This window comes from Urocampus carinirostris, chromosome 7 (genome assembly GCF_059441175.1).
Source record: "Urocampus carinirostris isolate Australia breed hairy pipefish chromosome 7, RoL_Ucar_1.0, whole genome shotgun sequence".
Taxonomy (NCBI): domain Eukaryota; kingdom Metazoa; phylum Chordata; class Actinopteri; order Syngnathiformes; family Syngnathidae; genus Urocampus; species Urocampus carinirostris.
In genome coordinates this window covers 11897418-11914569 of record NC_142355.1, presented here as the reverse complement: position 1 = coordinate 11914569, position 17152 = coordinate 11897418, and positions in this window count along the sequence as shown.

Sequence of the window (17152 nt, the reverse complement as noted above, 5' to 3'; positions counted from 1 at the left end):
CCAATTGGCTTTTAAAATAAGGTTAATTCAACTTTTCATTAGCCTTGAATAAGTGACTTGATTAACGATCAACTGCAAAGGCTTCCTCTCTAAACACTACTTCCATCAATGTCTCTTTCTCTTGCATTGTGGCCCCAACCAGTTTGCCTGTATATTAAGCTGTGAACTCAAGGAGACAGAAAGAAAAGAGAATTTCTATGGTGATTTTAATTCAAGTCTAGGACTTACCAGTGCTTCACTCCCGCAACCCCAACTTCTTTTCTGCTTCGTCCTTACACTGAAGTGGCATAAGGAATGCCCCAATCCTTCCTTGCAAGGGTCCTTGTGGCCTGACACCTCTTACAATAAGCACCAAAGCAATGAGTGTGACATGGTGTTTTCATTAAAACCTCCTCTTCCCCTTTCTATTTACGCCGTTTTCAAGAAAGGCACAAACACTGCAGAATGACAATTCAAGGATCAATGTTGCTCTAAAAAAGGACGATTGAAATAGTATCATTTGAAAAGAAGAATCAGCCGGCATTTATGGGAAAAACCCTTGATTTGTAAGCAGGGTTGGGTAGGGTTACTTTAACTGGATTACTTTCAATTACTTTTGGATTACTCCAATACCAATTATGCTAATAAATGAAAAAATAAACTAAATATGAATAAAATGACTACATTTTGTGCAGGCTTAGTGAGTAACGGAATACATGGAACGGCAAAAATGATTTATTTTATTTTCTGTCGCATTTTATCTTAGTTTTGCCGGAGATCAAAGAGATCAAAGCCAGGAGAGAAAGCTTACCACGTGTTGTGAGTCAAAATTGTATTCATATTTAGTTTCTTTCGTCTTTTATTAGCATATTTGGTATTGGAGTAATCCAAAAGTAATTGAAAGTAATCCAGTTAAAGTAACTCTACCCAACCCCTTCATCTTCCCTATTAAATACACCAATTATATAACAACAATAGTAATAATATTAATAATAACAGTTATGGTATAAGAATAGCAACAATAACACAAAGTTAACTAGACGCACTATTATATATTGTATAATCAGGGTTGGGTAGGGTTACTTTAACTGGATTACTTTCAATAACTTTTGGATTACTCCAATACCAATTATGCTAATAAATGAAAAAATAAACTAAATATGAATAAAATTACTACATTTTGTGCAGGCTTAGTGAGTAACGGAACACATGGAACGGCAAAAATGATTTATTTTATTTTCTGTCGCATTTTATGTTAGTTTTTCAAGAGATCAAAGAGATCAAAGCCAGGAGAGAAAGCTTACCGCGTGTTGTGAGTCATAATTGTATTCATATTTAGTTTCTTTCGTCTTTTATTAGCATATTCGGTATTGAAGTAATCCAAAAGTAATTGAAAGTAATCAAGTTAAAGTAACCCTACCCAACCCTGTTTATAAGGTCATCTTATGGATTCCTTTCATGGTGCATATGCAGAACTGGTAAAATAAATTGAAAAAGAAATCAAAACCTAAATGAAGAAGTAAACAACGGAAGTCAACTTAAAGGTAAACATAGAGGATGGAGAGGAATATAGAGAAATCCGTACTCATTCGATGCCAGACGTCTCTCTCTAATGAAAAGTTTGGCTGCCAACCAATTATGCCATTTTTACTCGTTTTAGAAAACCTACGGAAAATTTAGTTCTGTAGCTATATACAGTGCCGTGAAAAAGAAACTTTAACTATGAATGAATGAATGAAAACTTTATTCGAACATCAAAATGAAAACAGAACAAAAACAATAACTCAACAATAAAATAACATTACATAATATGTTCGAAAAGGGGTAGTAAGAAGCAAAATGCTTATATTCCCTAGCCCGTCATCTTCCCCACCACCACCGTTCCAAAGCTTGACTCCACACACAGACACACACATACTTTTCCTGGTGGTTCTCACCTTTGGGATTATGAATTCACTACAGCCCCTTAAATTATAATTTCCCTCTTTCCGAATGAATAATTTACGGATGTTTTCTGGCACTATGTTTTTGTTGACCTTAAATAGCAGTTGTGCAGTAAAAAGTTTTACTACATCATCTAATTTTAATAATTTGGACTGAAGTCCTTCAGCTTTTTCAAACCACAGTTTTGGGAAAAGTTCAATTCCACAGGCCACACCCATAATTGATTGGCACCTTACTCAAATTGAGTCTGTTAGACAAAGTGGAGTAGGCTACAAAATCTCAAGGACAAAATTTACGATCCAATGACATTCTAGAAGAAATTAAACCAAAAAAAGATTGAAATTTAACAGTCCAAAAAAGGTCATAAACAATTTCCAATGTTGTTATCTCTACACACATGGAGATAACTGGGAACTGTGGCAAACCTTCCCGACAAACTAATATTACTCCAAGAATGCGATGACATCCAAGGTCAGTGTTTATGACTTCACCATGAGAAAGACACTGCCCAAAAATGGCACCCATGGGAGAAACCACTGCTGTCACAAAATAACACAGAGTCGCCTTACATCTGCCAGAAAGCATCTTGATTATCCTTAAAACTTTTACAGAAACATTCTGCGGACTGATGAGTCAAAAGTTGAACTTTTTGGAAGTTGGAGGATTTAATACATTTGACTATAAAGGATTTTATACGATTGAATACAAGTTACATTTATTGAGTGCAATGAAGATTTTCACCGTGTTGGCTGAAGTTCAATGAGCAGTGAAAGTTCAGGGCACCCTGGTAGAAAATATTGTTTACAGGAATGGCGGGAACGGCACGTGAGGCTGATAAGATAAGCAGCACATCCCACAACGCAGAAAGGCCCTGATGACGGAGGACGGCAGGCATTGTTTGAGAAACGCTCTCCGCTGTTTTGAGTTTCCGCGGCGAGGTGGTGGGGCTCACGTTGGGGCTTCATTGGCACGCCCATGGGAGGAGCCGACACACCATCTTGCGGAACGACTTGGGCCGAGAGGAGAAGCGAGAGGACTTCAGAGAAGGCTTGCGAGAGACTCCGACGACACTAATTCGACTAATTTGGCCATGTTCGATGGAGTTCACTTGGAGTTCAATTGTTAAAGAAATTAAATCTGCCACCGTGTGAAAATGTCGGCTTCACTTGTTCATCTTTTCCATCAAGAAACGAGCGCGCATTGTTGCGTGAATGTAGGTTGTGTTTGGTTAATGGAGTCAGATAACTAATTCGACAAAACATTTTAATATTTAATTCCCAACAACGTCGTGCAACCCGTTAAATCTGGTGTAAAAATGGCTCAGCATTTGACAAAAAGACACATGATGCCGACAGTAAAGCAAGGTGGTGGCAGTGGGATGGCCCGGGGCTGCTTTGCTGCCTCAGGACCAGGACAACTTGCTGTGATTGACAGAATAATGGATTCTGGTGTTTACTAGAAGATCTTGAAGGACAGCACCATCTGTTTGGGCCCTCAGACTCAAGCACTCTTGGACAGACAGGACAACAATCCGAAACACACCAGCGAGTCCACCTCTGAATGGCTTAAAAAACAAAACAAAATAAAGGTTCTGGAGTGACCGGATCAATGTCAGAAGTTTAAATCCAATCAAGATGCTTAAATGTTTGATTTCTTCAATGGTGTCCCAACTCGCTATTAAGTTCAGGTGGCAATGATTTATCCACACAGGGCTAGATAGGCGGCAGTGGCTCAGGAGGTAGAGAGCTCGTCTTGGGATCAAGAGATCGCAGGTTTGATTCCCAGCTCTTCCGTGTTACATGTCGAAGTGTCCTTGGGTAAGACACTGAACCCCTAATACCCGCAATAAGCAGGTTAGCGTGCAATACAAGGCCGCTATTGGGAAATGTGAAGCACACTGTAAAGCGCTTTGGGAAGTCATTGACTTGAAAAGCGCTATATAAATGCAGATCATTTCATTTAGGTTTGGATTTTGTTGTGCCTTTAATAGAAAACTGTATTATGTATTTCCTTGGATTGACCCTGTGTCATATTAAAATTGGTTTGCTAATCTGAAAGCTTTGTGATTGATACTGTTAGATTTTAAATATTAAAATGTATCGTTTACCAAATTGTTCGAATTAGTTATCTTACTCCATTAACCAAACACAACCTACATTCACATAACAATGCACGCTCATTTCTTGATGGAAAAGATGAACAAGAAAAGCCGACTTTTTCACACGGGGGCAGATTTAATTTCATTAGCAATTTAACTAAGTGTACTCCATCCAAAAATGGCCGAATTAGTCGAATTAGTGTCGTTGGAGTCTCTGTCCAGCTTTCTCTGAAGTCCTCTAGCTTTTTTCTCTCAGCCCACGCCTTTCCGCAAGATGGTGTGCCGACTCCTCCCATGGGCGTGCCATTGAAAACCCCCCTGGGCGTCGCGATGTCTGGAAACCTCAAAAACAACACCGAGCGTTTCTACGTCATCAGGGCCTTGTTCTCAAAACATCGCCTGTTATCAAAATTCCCTAGTCAAAATATTCTGCATTTGGACCGGCGTGACCTGTCATTGAACTTAAGCCTGCTCGGTGAAAATCTTCACTGCACTCAATAAATGTAACTTGTATTCAATCGTATAAAATCCTTTATAGTCAAATGTACAAAATCCTTCAATACATATGCAAAAAAAACAAAGAAATCAGAAAGAACACTTATATACATTTTAACTACTGTAACTTGCAAAAATGTCCAAGTTCAGTTAAATGCATGAAGGTCCATTCTTCACAAGACTTCTCTCCCTCAGGGATTAAACATGATTGTTAGCAAGAGTATCACACCATTGTCAGTCTTTGACTCAAATGCAGACTACTACGTACTCACGCACGTACGTTTACTCGCTGAAAAGATACAATTATTTGATACAAAAAGAGGTAATTGAGAGTTAAGGAGAGTCTGACGTTCTTAGATAGGAACCGAGAAGGAGAAATGATCCGGGGCGCCAGCATTTAGCCGACATATGGTGAAGTGGAGCGAGCTTCCAACACTTGAGGACGATTCATGAGCTCCACTCAATTAAAGAGATTAAGGGTCCTGGGAGTAGAGACCACACATACACAAAAACACGTGCACACTCACTTGGCTCCCTCACTTCCTTGATTTAAAACATGGAGAACAAGTACCGTAAGGTACAAGCTCAAATGTTGGGAATTAAATATCAAAATGTATCGTTTACCAAATTGTTCGAATTAGTTATCTGACTCCATTAACCAAACACAACCTATATTCACCCAACAATTTATGCGCACTTGTTTTTCTTGAGGGAAAAGATGAACAAGAAAGCTTACATTTTCACACTGGGGTAGATTTAATTTCATTAACAATTTGACTAAGTGTACTCCATCGAAAACGGACGAATTAGTGACGTTGGAGTCTCTGGGAAGCCTTTTTCTCCAGTCCTTTAGCTCTTTCCTATTGGCCATCTTCTCCCCGCATAATGGCGTGCCGACTCCTCCCATGGGCGTGCCAAGGAAGCCCCCTATGGGCTTCACCATCTCGTAGAAGAGCGTCCTGATGTCTGGGGTACTCAAAACAACACCGAGTGTTTCTACGTCATCAGGGCCTTTCTGCGTCTGGATGTGCTGATTATCTTATCAGCCTTACGTCCAGTTCCCGCCGTTCCTGTAAACAACATTTTCCACCAGGGTGCCCTGACATCGCACCACAGCCCAGCCAGTGAATATCTTTTGCATTAAATGTAATTTGTATTTAATCGTATAAAATCCTTTGTAGTCAAATGTATAAAATCCTTCACAAATTTAAGAACGAAATTCAGTTAATTCACGTCAAGTTATTTACATTTAAAGCCTGATGCACACTTGGCGCCAACCGCATAGAAAATTTGACACTTATGGATGCAGAACACACTGCGTTTTCAGTTCTGCTCCAAGTTGTTTACGTCCCGTGTTTTGGACTCATGTGACCATTCGAGATGGAGATCACAAAAGCAAGCACATATTTACTACTGCACCAAAAGAAACCGTGAATGAGGGATGCGTCGTGTAAAATGTAAGCCCTGTATTTTTAGATGACAGCTCCAGGGCAACTATACAGAGAATAGTGCCAGATTGCTACACAGACCTGGAAGTTGTCTTCCTGTGTTTTTATCTCTGGCAGTTGCCACGGTAATGGATAAACTTGCATTCTCTTAATATCGTTCCTCGAGGATTAAAGGAAACTTCAGTAACCTGACATTGAAAGAGATAAGTCATGTATTTTTAGATGACAGCTCCAGGGCAACTATACTGAGAATAGTGCCAGATTGCTACACGGACATGGAAGTTGTCTTCCTGTGTTTTTATCTCTGGCAGTTGCCACGGTAATGGATAAACTTGCATTCTCTTAATATCGTTCCTCGAGGATTAAAGGAAACTTCAGTAACCTGACATTGGAAGAGATACGGGAAAGAGAAGTGTAGCCTTTTTGATGAATAACTTCCACTGCTGTTCAATTCGGATTTATAAATCGAGGTCTTGATCTGTGGGTGAAAAAGTTAAATCAAGGTGAGTACGTTGTTAATATAGAATAAAATACTTTTAAACCTCCATTTTTGCTTTTGCTATTAATTATATGAATAATGTTGGCAAAAACATTGACTAATTTGTGTTTTGCAGTTAAAGTGCATGCGTTGTGAAAGAGAGCTTCTTGCCGATTTACCCTCACATCGTGTCATCACCCGCCTAGCGCCCTTGAATAAGCTGCAGTTAGCCGCAGTTTTTAAGGCTGGTGTCCATAACTTCAAAATATTTTACTTGATGTCGCCACCTTCTGGCTGAAATTATCATTGCAGCCTCTGTCAAGCTTCTCGTATGATGCATGCATGTACATGACTTTTTTAGACACGCTCAAATAAACTCTTCTTTTTTCATCTTTTTGTGAGTTTGGATTGGCATTTGGACTGTAAAGTGGTACCTCTACTTACAAATGTCTCTACATATGAAGCTGTAAGGTTACGAAGTAGCTGACCGGTAAAATATTCCCTATAGTTACAAAGGTGTTTCAGGGTATGAAGTCAAAAATACAGTCCTGGTTTCCCGAACGTAAAAAAGCAGGCTGCGTGTATCCCAGCATGCTCTTCGTGTCATCGTCACAGTTCAGAGTTTAGAGACGAGGAGGAGGAAGGGTTCTGGCATGATAGCAAGGAAAAGGATGCGGCTATCATTCAATCAGCCTAAATAAAAGACATTTTAGAAAGATTCTATGAAGTCCCGCAATCTGTGGAAAGGAATCACCCAGAAAAAGTGTTGTCAAGACTATTGTGCTTTTCTGACAAATTGTCAAAAGCCGGCAAAAGCAGACGTCATTGGATCAGTTTTTTAAGAAAAATGTAAATGAATATTTTTCCTTATTTTCTTCATTCTTTGTTTTTTTTTTCACAATATGTGCTCCTCGTTTTATGTTTATTGTGCGGTAATCTAATTCTTTTCTTTTTGTAACTTAATTTTCATTGTGGGTTTTTTTCTCTTTTTTAACACAAAACACGCAAAAAATGAAATTATGTCCTCTCCATTACAATATTTCATCAACAGTTCACACCCACTGCTCCATGTCTGCAACCCCTATTTTTGAAGAACAATATAGATAACTAAGGGAACGGTTATACAGTAATCCCTCGCTGTATCGTGGTTTATTTTTCGCGGTTTTGCTACTTTGCGGACTTCCTTCGCATATTGTGTTCTGTATTCTGATTGGCTAAAATGTCAATAACATTGTGGTTTAAGTTGTACACTTACCTAAAAAAAGCTTGATGAACCTACGTTACATACGCCCAGTCCTTTTTCAATTTCGGGTCTTCTGAAAGCCATATTGTCAACAAAATGATCTGGACTCACAAAAGTGCAAGAAGGCAGGGGAAGATGCTTTCCTTCGCCAACAAACCCGGACTTCTCAACACGCTAAAAGAAAGTAAATGTATTTTTATGCCACATTTTTCCAATATTGTCCACCTGATGGTAACAAAATGTCATCTGAAGTGGTGTACTGAATTAATTGTTTTGATGACTTTTCGAAGGAAATTGAATGTTTTTGAGATGAAGTGTTTGAGGACTATGTTAAGAGTGACAAGATTGGATATATTGAGAAATGAAATTGTGAGAGACAGAACTGGAGTAGTAGTAGAACTGAGCAAGCGTGTTGATAAGAGAGTACTCGGTTGGTTTGGACACATGGCGAAGATGGATGAGGAGCCAATGTTGAAGAGGATCTACAGAGCAGAAGTCAATGGAAGGAGACCAAGAGGAAGGCCGCAATTGACGTGGATGGATGGTGTTATGAGTGCACTGCAGGAAAGAGGTCTAAATAAAGTGGAAGCTAGAGCCCTTGTTGGTGATAGAAAGGAGTGGAGAGGTGTTGTGAAAGGATAGTGGGATTGTGGACGCGTTCTTAAGGATGGGCAGGACACCTGTATGATGCGGCAGGGGTAAACCAGTGAAAGCTGTCGGGCCCTGCTGTTGAACAAAAGAGTGTGTTGTGTCACCCTGACCCGAGTGACATGGCCGCTTTTTAATTTTTGTTTCCCTTTTATTTTCTTTGTTATTGTATGTGTTTGTCTTGCTGTCGGTCACCCCTCTTAAAGGAAATGACCAAGGTAGATGGATAGATAGATCTCTTTTCGGAACAGTAGTGCAATAGATAGATAGATAGATAGATAGATACTTTATTCATCCCCGAAGGGAAATTCACTTAGTACTGTACTGAATTTTTAAAAAAAAGTTTATGAAGTGTAGCGCTTTTATTTGTTGTACTCTGGGATGTTACTTCGAAATTGTCAGGAAAATTATCTTCCATAGCACCTGGACGTCTTTGGTGTTAACTAAAGCCTCCCTAGCCAGGTGAGTGCAAAGATTCCATTTGACTAGTTTGACAATGCAAGCATCCACGCTTATTTGCTGTTGTTCTCATTTACCGCATATGTAAAAGATGTATAGCTTCATGTGAATAAAATAGCTCCAGTCTCCCCTCTTTCCTTTCATTTTTCCCCTATTTTTTACGCTTTCTTACTCCTTGTGCCGTTCCGTTGTCACTGGCTGTGAAAGGCCTAGCCATGTATGACAGATACGGGCGATTGTGAGTGGATCAGAGCAGATCATCGAGGTGAATGCCCCGAGTGAAACCTCTTATTCATCTTCCAGTCAAAGCTTTCAATGGAACCCTGATATGGAAGAAAGGAGGATATCCTTCCTCGCTGTTCCTTTCTCCTCGGGCGCGTTAGTCGATGTTGTGTTTGCCGTCGGCTGCTGACTCTTGCGCTTGTGAAATTATCGGACAAAAGCTCAAGTAGGAAGTCAAATGAATGGAGGCCTGCTGGGCACCAGAACCATAACATTATGAGGAGTGTGTCTGTGCGTGTGAGAGTTTGGGTCTCAGTGCTTATTTGCTGCAAGAGAATGCCTTGACAGGGTTAACCAGGAAATTAAAATGTCGGATATTCTTCGATTTATCGTCGGTAGGCGTCCTTTCGAGAAACCCAAGCTTGTCAACCTCTGCCAATTGCTGCCCTTATTAATGATTGCCATTCCCCTTATTAATGTAAGGTAGATAGATAGATAGATAGATAGATAGATAGAATCGCGAGGCTTAGGTCCTGAACTGACAATCCAGAGCACTCGTAATGGATGTAGTGCTTGCAGTGGCTGCATTGAATCATCGCACCGCAAAAACATGGTTTAGAGACTGCCTTTCGAGGCGCCATATCGAATAAATCAAAAACTCAGTTCAATTATTGAGCAAAACAAAACAAAAACTTCGACTCGACTTTGAAATACGGCATTTAGGACCCGCCGCATTTAGCGTGCGCTTGCGTGCCACTTCCGCATGTTTTTTCAAGGATTCACAAGGATAGATAGATAGATAGATAGATAGATAGATAGATAGATAGATAGATAGATAGATAGATAGATAGATAGATAGATAGATAGATAGATAGATAGATAGATAGATAGATAGATAGATAGATAGATAGATAGATAGATAGATAGATAGATAGATAGATAGATAGATAGATAGATAGATAGATAGATAGATAGATAGATAGATAGATAGATAGATAGATAGATAGATAGATAGATAGATAGATAGATAGATAGATAGATAGATAGATAGATACTGGAAATAGCATAGATAGATAGATAGATACTTTATTCATCCCCGTAGGGAAATTCACACTTCCAGCAGTCTACCCCATTGTTTATTAACAGATTAACATGATGCCTTAGGGGTGCTTGTAGCGGGGTGGATGACGTCACGCTAGTCCAAAAGTTCGACATCCCTGCGGCAGATGGAAATCTTTTCTTTGTGAAAATCCAGGGATACACCACCTCGTGTTAGCAAGTCCGCCTCCTCTCCGATTCCCCCCGGCTTTCGTGTCTCTGTCTAGCGGCGTTGAAGCCGGGTGGCTCCGGGTGGCTACACGTTAGCGTCCGGAATGCTAAACGTGAGCCACGTTTCCGCAAAACACAGCAACTACGCTCCCTGTGCGCTTCGATGTTTTCCACCAGCACTCGATGATCTTATTTGGTCGTGAGTTCGCATTTACCATGATTACGGACGGTACCGAAGACTTATAACGCCGCTGGCCGCTTCGCTAGCTCCGGCTCTTCTTCCACGATAGGCCCCTTCATCACGCCGGCACGAAAATTCTTCAGGGCAAGGAGTTAATTCCTTGAATAACACACATTTTAGTGCGCTAAAACCCATGTCCATAGGATAGAAGTAATCCATAGTGTAGTTGTCAAAACGGGAAGAAAAACACAGAAGATAGGAGCAGACAATAAAACAATAGGGCTGCTGCTGGAAAAGGCAGCCGCTCGTGGCAGCGCTGCTTTGATCTGGCGTAATGTTTATTGAAAGTATTGTTAGATACACTAATCAAAACATGACACAAAACTAATGCTGAGAGTGAGCATGGCCAAATTTGGTCACCTTACGCCCCCTCACCTAAGAAAATTTGAAAAATCTATCTCGCCAACCTTTGCTTAAAAGATTGCCAGGCAAAAAAAATCCAAATTTTTGGTATCCTGAAAGAAATAAAGTTTCCATGCAGGTTGCTGCAATAATCCCCTAGACTTAACCCTAAACAAGTGCTCCATCTCCTTAGTACAAATGTTACCATACCTGTCAACCTCCAGGGCTCCATGCCCTTACAAAATGTTGTATTTTCCCTTACAAAATACAAAATAATCTTACACCATATTTTTTTTTTCAAACGTGTTTATTTATTTAGTTTAACATGTTATATTGTACATGTGTTTCGTTATATCATATATATTGTTAATGAACATTTTGTTGTGAGATACCGAGTTGCTCGACATGAATGAGGTTTATTATAAAAAAAAGTTCAAAAAATAAGTAACTTGGACGTTCACCGTAGAAGGAAAAAATACATGCAAATATAATTAAGTAGAATATAACATTTTCTTATTCAAATTATTAATTCATTTTCTTCATTCAATTATTGTTGGTAATGCACTGATTAAAGGGATAACCACAAACCTGTCTTTTTTCATTTTCTCCTTTTATACTTCCTTTTTTTCTTAACTTCTTTATACAACAATAATGATTCGTAATATAATGCATCAAAGCAAGTGAGTCGTTTGAGAACCGGCTCTCTTTAATGAGTTGAGCCGATAAAGCCGGTTCTCTAAAAAAGAGACGGGCTTCCTTTCACTACATAACGACCACATGAAATCCGAGGCGGCAGATGCATGCGCACAGTACCGCTCGTTTTGTTTGCATCGGGAAAAAAACAATACAGAGATAGAGGCTACCGCGGCAAACTCGTTTGAATGGATTGATTTGCCGTTTCGTGATAGTCGATGTATAGCGGATGGTACCCATAATTGACAAATTTGCCATTTTCCGTACAGATTTTCTTGTACATCGTACACGTCTTAAAATGCATAATAATGGCAAAAACGTACAGGTTGACAGGTATGTTTTACTGCATACAAGGGAAACCGCGAAACGTGAAGCAAATTTATAACAGTGATGACTGGCCAAAGGAGTAAAAATAACATTCAAATATCTTCATTAAATTTTATGCAGATGTCTGGGAAAGAAAAGGCTCACATTGTGTTGTGATTAAGACACTAAAAACTCAACAACTGCAGCCTGTCCATCTTAAATCAATCAACATTCATGCACAATATAGACAAGAATTAACAATGGGTGCATCATAAAAGCATACTTTACTGTTTGATTCTAAGTATAAAACATTAGGTGGAGTGTTTTAAGTAACCTAACTCATCTTAATGGTCGTTTGACCATACTTGAATCCAATGGAAAAATTCCTTTATTCCAAACTTAATCAAATCGGGTGATGTCAACTCTATACTCAACAGGTACAGAATCCGTGTAAAAATAGGATTTGTATTTATCCCTTCGGAGAGATTTGTGTCAAAGCCAAGATGATGATGATAATAAGAGCATCGGGCCCCTGACTGGGGTCAGATCCGACTGGATTAGCGGTTTCCTGCCCCGACACAATAGTGTCCACCAGGAAACCAGATCAAACCACACACACTGAAATACATGTGTCGAGTCTGCATATATAACGTGGCCGGGTGCAAGGAGGCAGACCAAAGGGCCGAAAGGCAGCAAAGATCAAGAAGAGAAGAGCAGCAGGAAGCCGACTAGTCGCACTCTATCCCAGCCGTCTCTCCTTGCCCGGGCAGACGGTGAGATGAAGGGAGAAAGTTGAAGTTGAAAAATCAAAGGCTAAACCGGGGGATTAGCCTCGGTTGGTGGGGGTGGCTGAATCCGAAGGGCGGTTCGGGTTTAAAGAGAGTCCCAGAAGATTTTCTTTCAAGAAAAGAAAATAACAATATATGTCACTTATGTGTAACTAGAAATCAAAATGAACTTTCCTTGGAGAACCATGCCTGAATGTTGACTGATGCGTCCAAAATCTTCATGTAGAAAGCTTAAATCCAATATTGATAATAAAAAAGCCGCTTCATATTCTGCCTATATGATTACAAGTCATGAAACGGTTGGATCACTATAACTGCATATATGGTCCTCCTCATCTCATCTCATCTCATTAGCTTATCCTCAGTAGGGTCGCGGGGGTGCTGGAGCCCATCCCAGCAATCATCGGGCAGTGGGCAGGGGACACCCTGAACTGGTTGCCATCCAATCGCAGGGCACACAGGGACAGACAACTCGCTCGGTCATTCACACCTAGGGACAATTTGAACGGCCAATCCACCAGCCTGTCTTTGGAACATACAAACTCCGCACAGGAAGCCCGGTAGCTGGATTTGAACCCACACAGGAGGTTCCCAAGACCTTCGAACTGCGCCGCCGTGCTGCCCTATGGTCCTCCTAATCCTGTGAATTTTGCAGTTGTACCAATTACACATCCTGATTATCACCTCCAAGCAAAGCAAGAGTGGTGATATTGGTTTCGTTTGGGAGAGAGAGAGAGAGAGAGAGAGAGAGAGAAAGAGACAGATAGAGAGAGAGAGAGAGAGAGAGAGAGAGAGAGAGAGAGAGAGAGAGAGAGAGAGAGAGAGAGAGAGAGAGAGAGAGAGAGAAGGAGAGAGAGACCGACCCAGCCTAATGAACGAATCATGATGGCTCCTCAAGCAAAAAGATCGCGCTCTCTCCAGCCAACGTGGACAGATGACTGGGGCTTTGTGCAAAAAATGACCGTGCTGTTTTGTCTATTAGAAAATCATTAGTTTGCACAGTTTTCACATGGTAGTGGTTGAAACTGGTCAAATGTATATATCTAAATAATTCAATCCATCCATCCATAATCTGCACCGCTTATCCTCAGTAGCGTCACGGGGGTGCTGGAGCCCATCCCAGCTATCTTCGGGCAGAGGGCAGAGGACACCCTGAACTGGTTTCCAGTCAGTCGCAGGGCACACAGAGACACACAACTCACTTGCTCATTTACACATAAGAAAAATTTGGACCGGCAAATCAACCTGACATGCATGTTTTTTGGAATGTGGGAGGAAACCGGAGTGCCCAGAGGAAACCCATGCAAGCAGCGGGAGAACATGCAAACTCCGCCCAGGAAGGCTGGTAGCTGAATTTTAACCCACGATCTCAGAACTGTGCTGCGGAAGTGCTGTCAATAGAAAGGACAATAAAAAGATAACAGACAAACAAGGTCATGTTGACATAAGACAATTTAGTGTCCTGAAATGCACAGATACTCTAGGGCAGGGGTGTCAAAATCATTTTTCTCGGGGGCCACACGGTAGAACAAACATTCTGTTGGGGGCCGGACTAGTAGATTAAAGAGAAAGAAAAATAGATAAAGAAATAAGAGAAAGAGGGAGGGAAAAGGAGAGAGGGCGGGACAAAGAAAGAAAAAAAGGGAGAGAGGAAGAGCGCGTGAGAAACAAAAGAGATGAAAAGAGAAGTCGTGAGAGAGGGGGAAAGAAAGGGAGAGGAGAGGAAAAAAGAAATCCAAAGAGAAATAGAAAGACAGAATGAGATAAAAGAGAAAAGAAAGCGCGAAGGGTAGGAAGAGAGAAAGAGAAAAGGAAAAAAGGAAGTTAGAACAAATGAAGTTAAAAAGACACGGAGAGAGAAAGAGAGAAAGAGCAACAAAGGAAGAGAAAAATAGAGACAAAGAGAGTGAAAGAGACAGAGAGTGGGAGAACAGGGTGGAAAAGAGAGAGAGAAAGAGAGAGAGAGAGAGAGAGAGAGAGTGAGAAATAAAAGATAAGAAGTCGTGAGAGAGGGGGAAAAGAAAGGGAGAGGAAGAAAGAAATCCAAAGAGAAAGAAAGACAGAAGGATAGGGAAGAAAGCGCGAAGGGTAGGAAGAGAGAAAGAGAAAAGAGAGAAAAGGAAAAAATGAAGTTAGAGCAAATGAAGTTGAAAAGACACGGAGAGAGAAAGAGAGAAAGAGCAACAAAGGAAGAGAAAAATAGAGACACAGAGAGTGAAAGAGACAGAGAGTGGGAGAAAAGGGTGGAAAAGAGAGAGAGAGAGAGAGAGAGAGAGAGAAAGAGAGAGAGAGAGAGAGAGAGAGAGAGAGAGAGAGAGAGAGAGAGAGAGAGAGAGAGAGAGAGAGAGAGAGAAACAAATACAAGTACGGTGTCTTTGTGAGAAGCACCTGGCTTTGGCAACGTCAAGTTGACATATTTCAACCTGCCGCTTGTTGCTCTCTTGCGCTTCTCTGAGTGTTGTCTCGCGGGCCGGATTCAACCCCTTAGCGGGCCTGATCTGTCCCGCGGGCCGCCTGTTTGACACCTGTGCTCTAGGGCATAGGTGTAAAACTCACGGCCTGCAGGGCACATCCGGCCTGGCATATAATGCTATCTGGCCTTTGAAATAATTTTATATACTTCTACTATAATGACCCGACAGACTATTTTATCTAGGTTTTATCTATCACGATGTAACAAAAGTCTAAATGGAAAAAATCAGGGTGACGTTTTTGTGGATGTGTATTACGTGGATGGTAAACCCTCACAATGGCCAAGAGAAAAATCAATTCTGAAAAGGGAGCCTATCAAAAGCGATGAGAGGCGGGATTTATGTTTACTGACATTGCGGGAAACCTATGTGCTCATGATAAGATGAAAAACCTGAACGCAGAGCAGAAGATCCAGAAAGTTGCAGAGTTGAAGATGAATATGAAGATCCGGCAGACGTTTTTCACCAAACAAAATCCCAAAGTGAAAAGCACAAATGTGATATATATTTCCGTTTTTTTCCCCATGATTGGGCGCCATGGCAACCGTGACAATATATGTATTTAATAATTATGTAGCATGCCCCTCCGGATAAAAGATGATATTTTATTGTCTGTCATTTTGAATAGATTAGAATAGAATAGATGAGTTTATATGGGTGGCTATGTCTATCATTTTCAATAGAATAGAATAGAATAGAATAGAATAGATGAGTTTATATGGGTGGCTATGTCTATCATTTTCAATAGAATAGAATAGAATAGAATAGAGTAGATGAGTTTATATGGGTGGCTATGTCTATCATTTTCAATAGAATAGAATAGAATAGAATAGAATAGAATAGAATAGAATAGAATAGAATAGAATAGAATAGAATAGAATAGGGGGCAGCACGGCGGCGCAGCGGTTAGCGCTTGTGCGGCACAGTTCATGTCATGGGAACCTGTCGTGGGTTCAAATCCAGCTCCAGACTTCCTGTGCGGAGTTTGTATGTTCTCCCCGTGCTTACGTGGGTTTCCTCCGGGCACTCCGGTTTCCTCCCACATTCCAAAGACATGCATTTCAGGTGAATTGGCCGGTCCAAATTGTCCCTAGGTGTGAATGAGCGAGTGAGTTGTCTGTCCCCGTGTGCCCTGCGATTGGCTGGCAACCAGTTCAGGGTGTCCCCTGCCCACTGCCCGTTGATTGCTGGGATGGGCTCCAGCATCCCGCGACCCTACTGAGGATAAGCGGTGCAGCTAATGAGATGAGAATAGAATAGAATAGATGAGTTTATATGGGTGGCTATGTCTATCATTTTGAATAGAATAGAATAGAAAAGATCAGATGAGATTCTATTGGTGGCTATGTCTATCATTTTGAACAGAATACAATAGAAAATGTTGCTCTTCTTCCAATTCTGAAAAGGGAGCCTATCAAAAGCAATGGGAGATGGAATATATGTTTGCTGACATTGCCGGAAACCTATGAGCTTATGTGCCCGTAATTAAGACAAAATATCAGGATAAGATGAATATGAAGATCCGGCAGATGTTTTTCACCAAACAAAATCCCAAAGTGAAAAGCACAAATTTGACATATATTTCCATTTTTTTTCCCCCGTATTTTAAATTTGTATAGTTTTGACAGTAGATATTTCTATGGAGAGCAAAGTATTTTATGTTATTTAATATTCAAGTTTGTTTATTCTGGAATAATACTACTGTCTGTTTTAAATTCAAATTCATGTTAAAAAAAGTCAAGTTTTAGTTTATTGAATAAATATTTCTACTGTTCAGCCCGCAACCAAAGGTGTGGTTTGAGTTTCGGCCCTCTGTGGAATTGAGTTTGACACCCCTGCACTCGGAGGTACTTGAGCTGCCCCTCTGCCTTTTATCAAAACCCTTCCCCTTCATAAAGTCTTTTTCCCCATCTCACTCTCTCTTTTCTTTTTGTTTTATTTAACAATTTGCTAAGGTCGGAATCGAGAAATGTGCTCTTTCGGAGAGCAAAATTAAACGTGTGCTATATATTTAAAGTTTAGTAGACA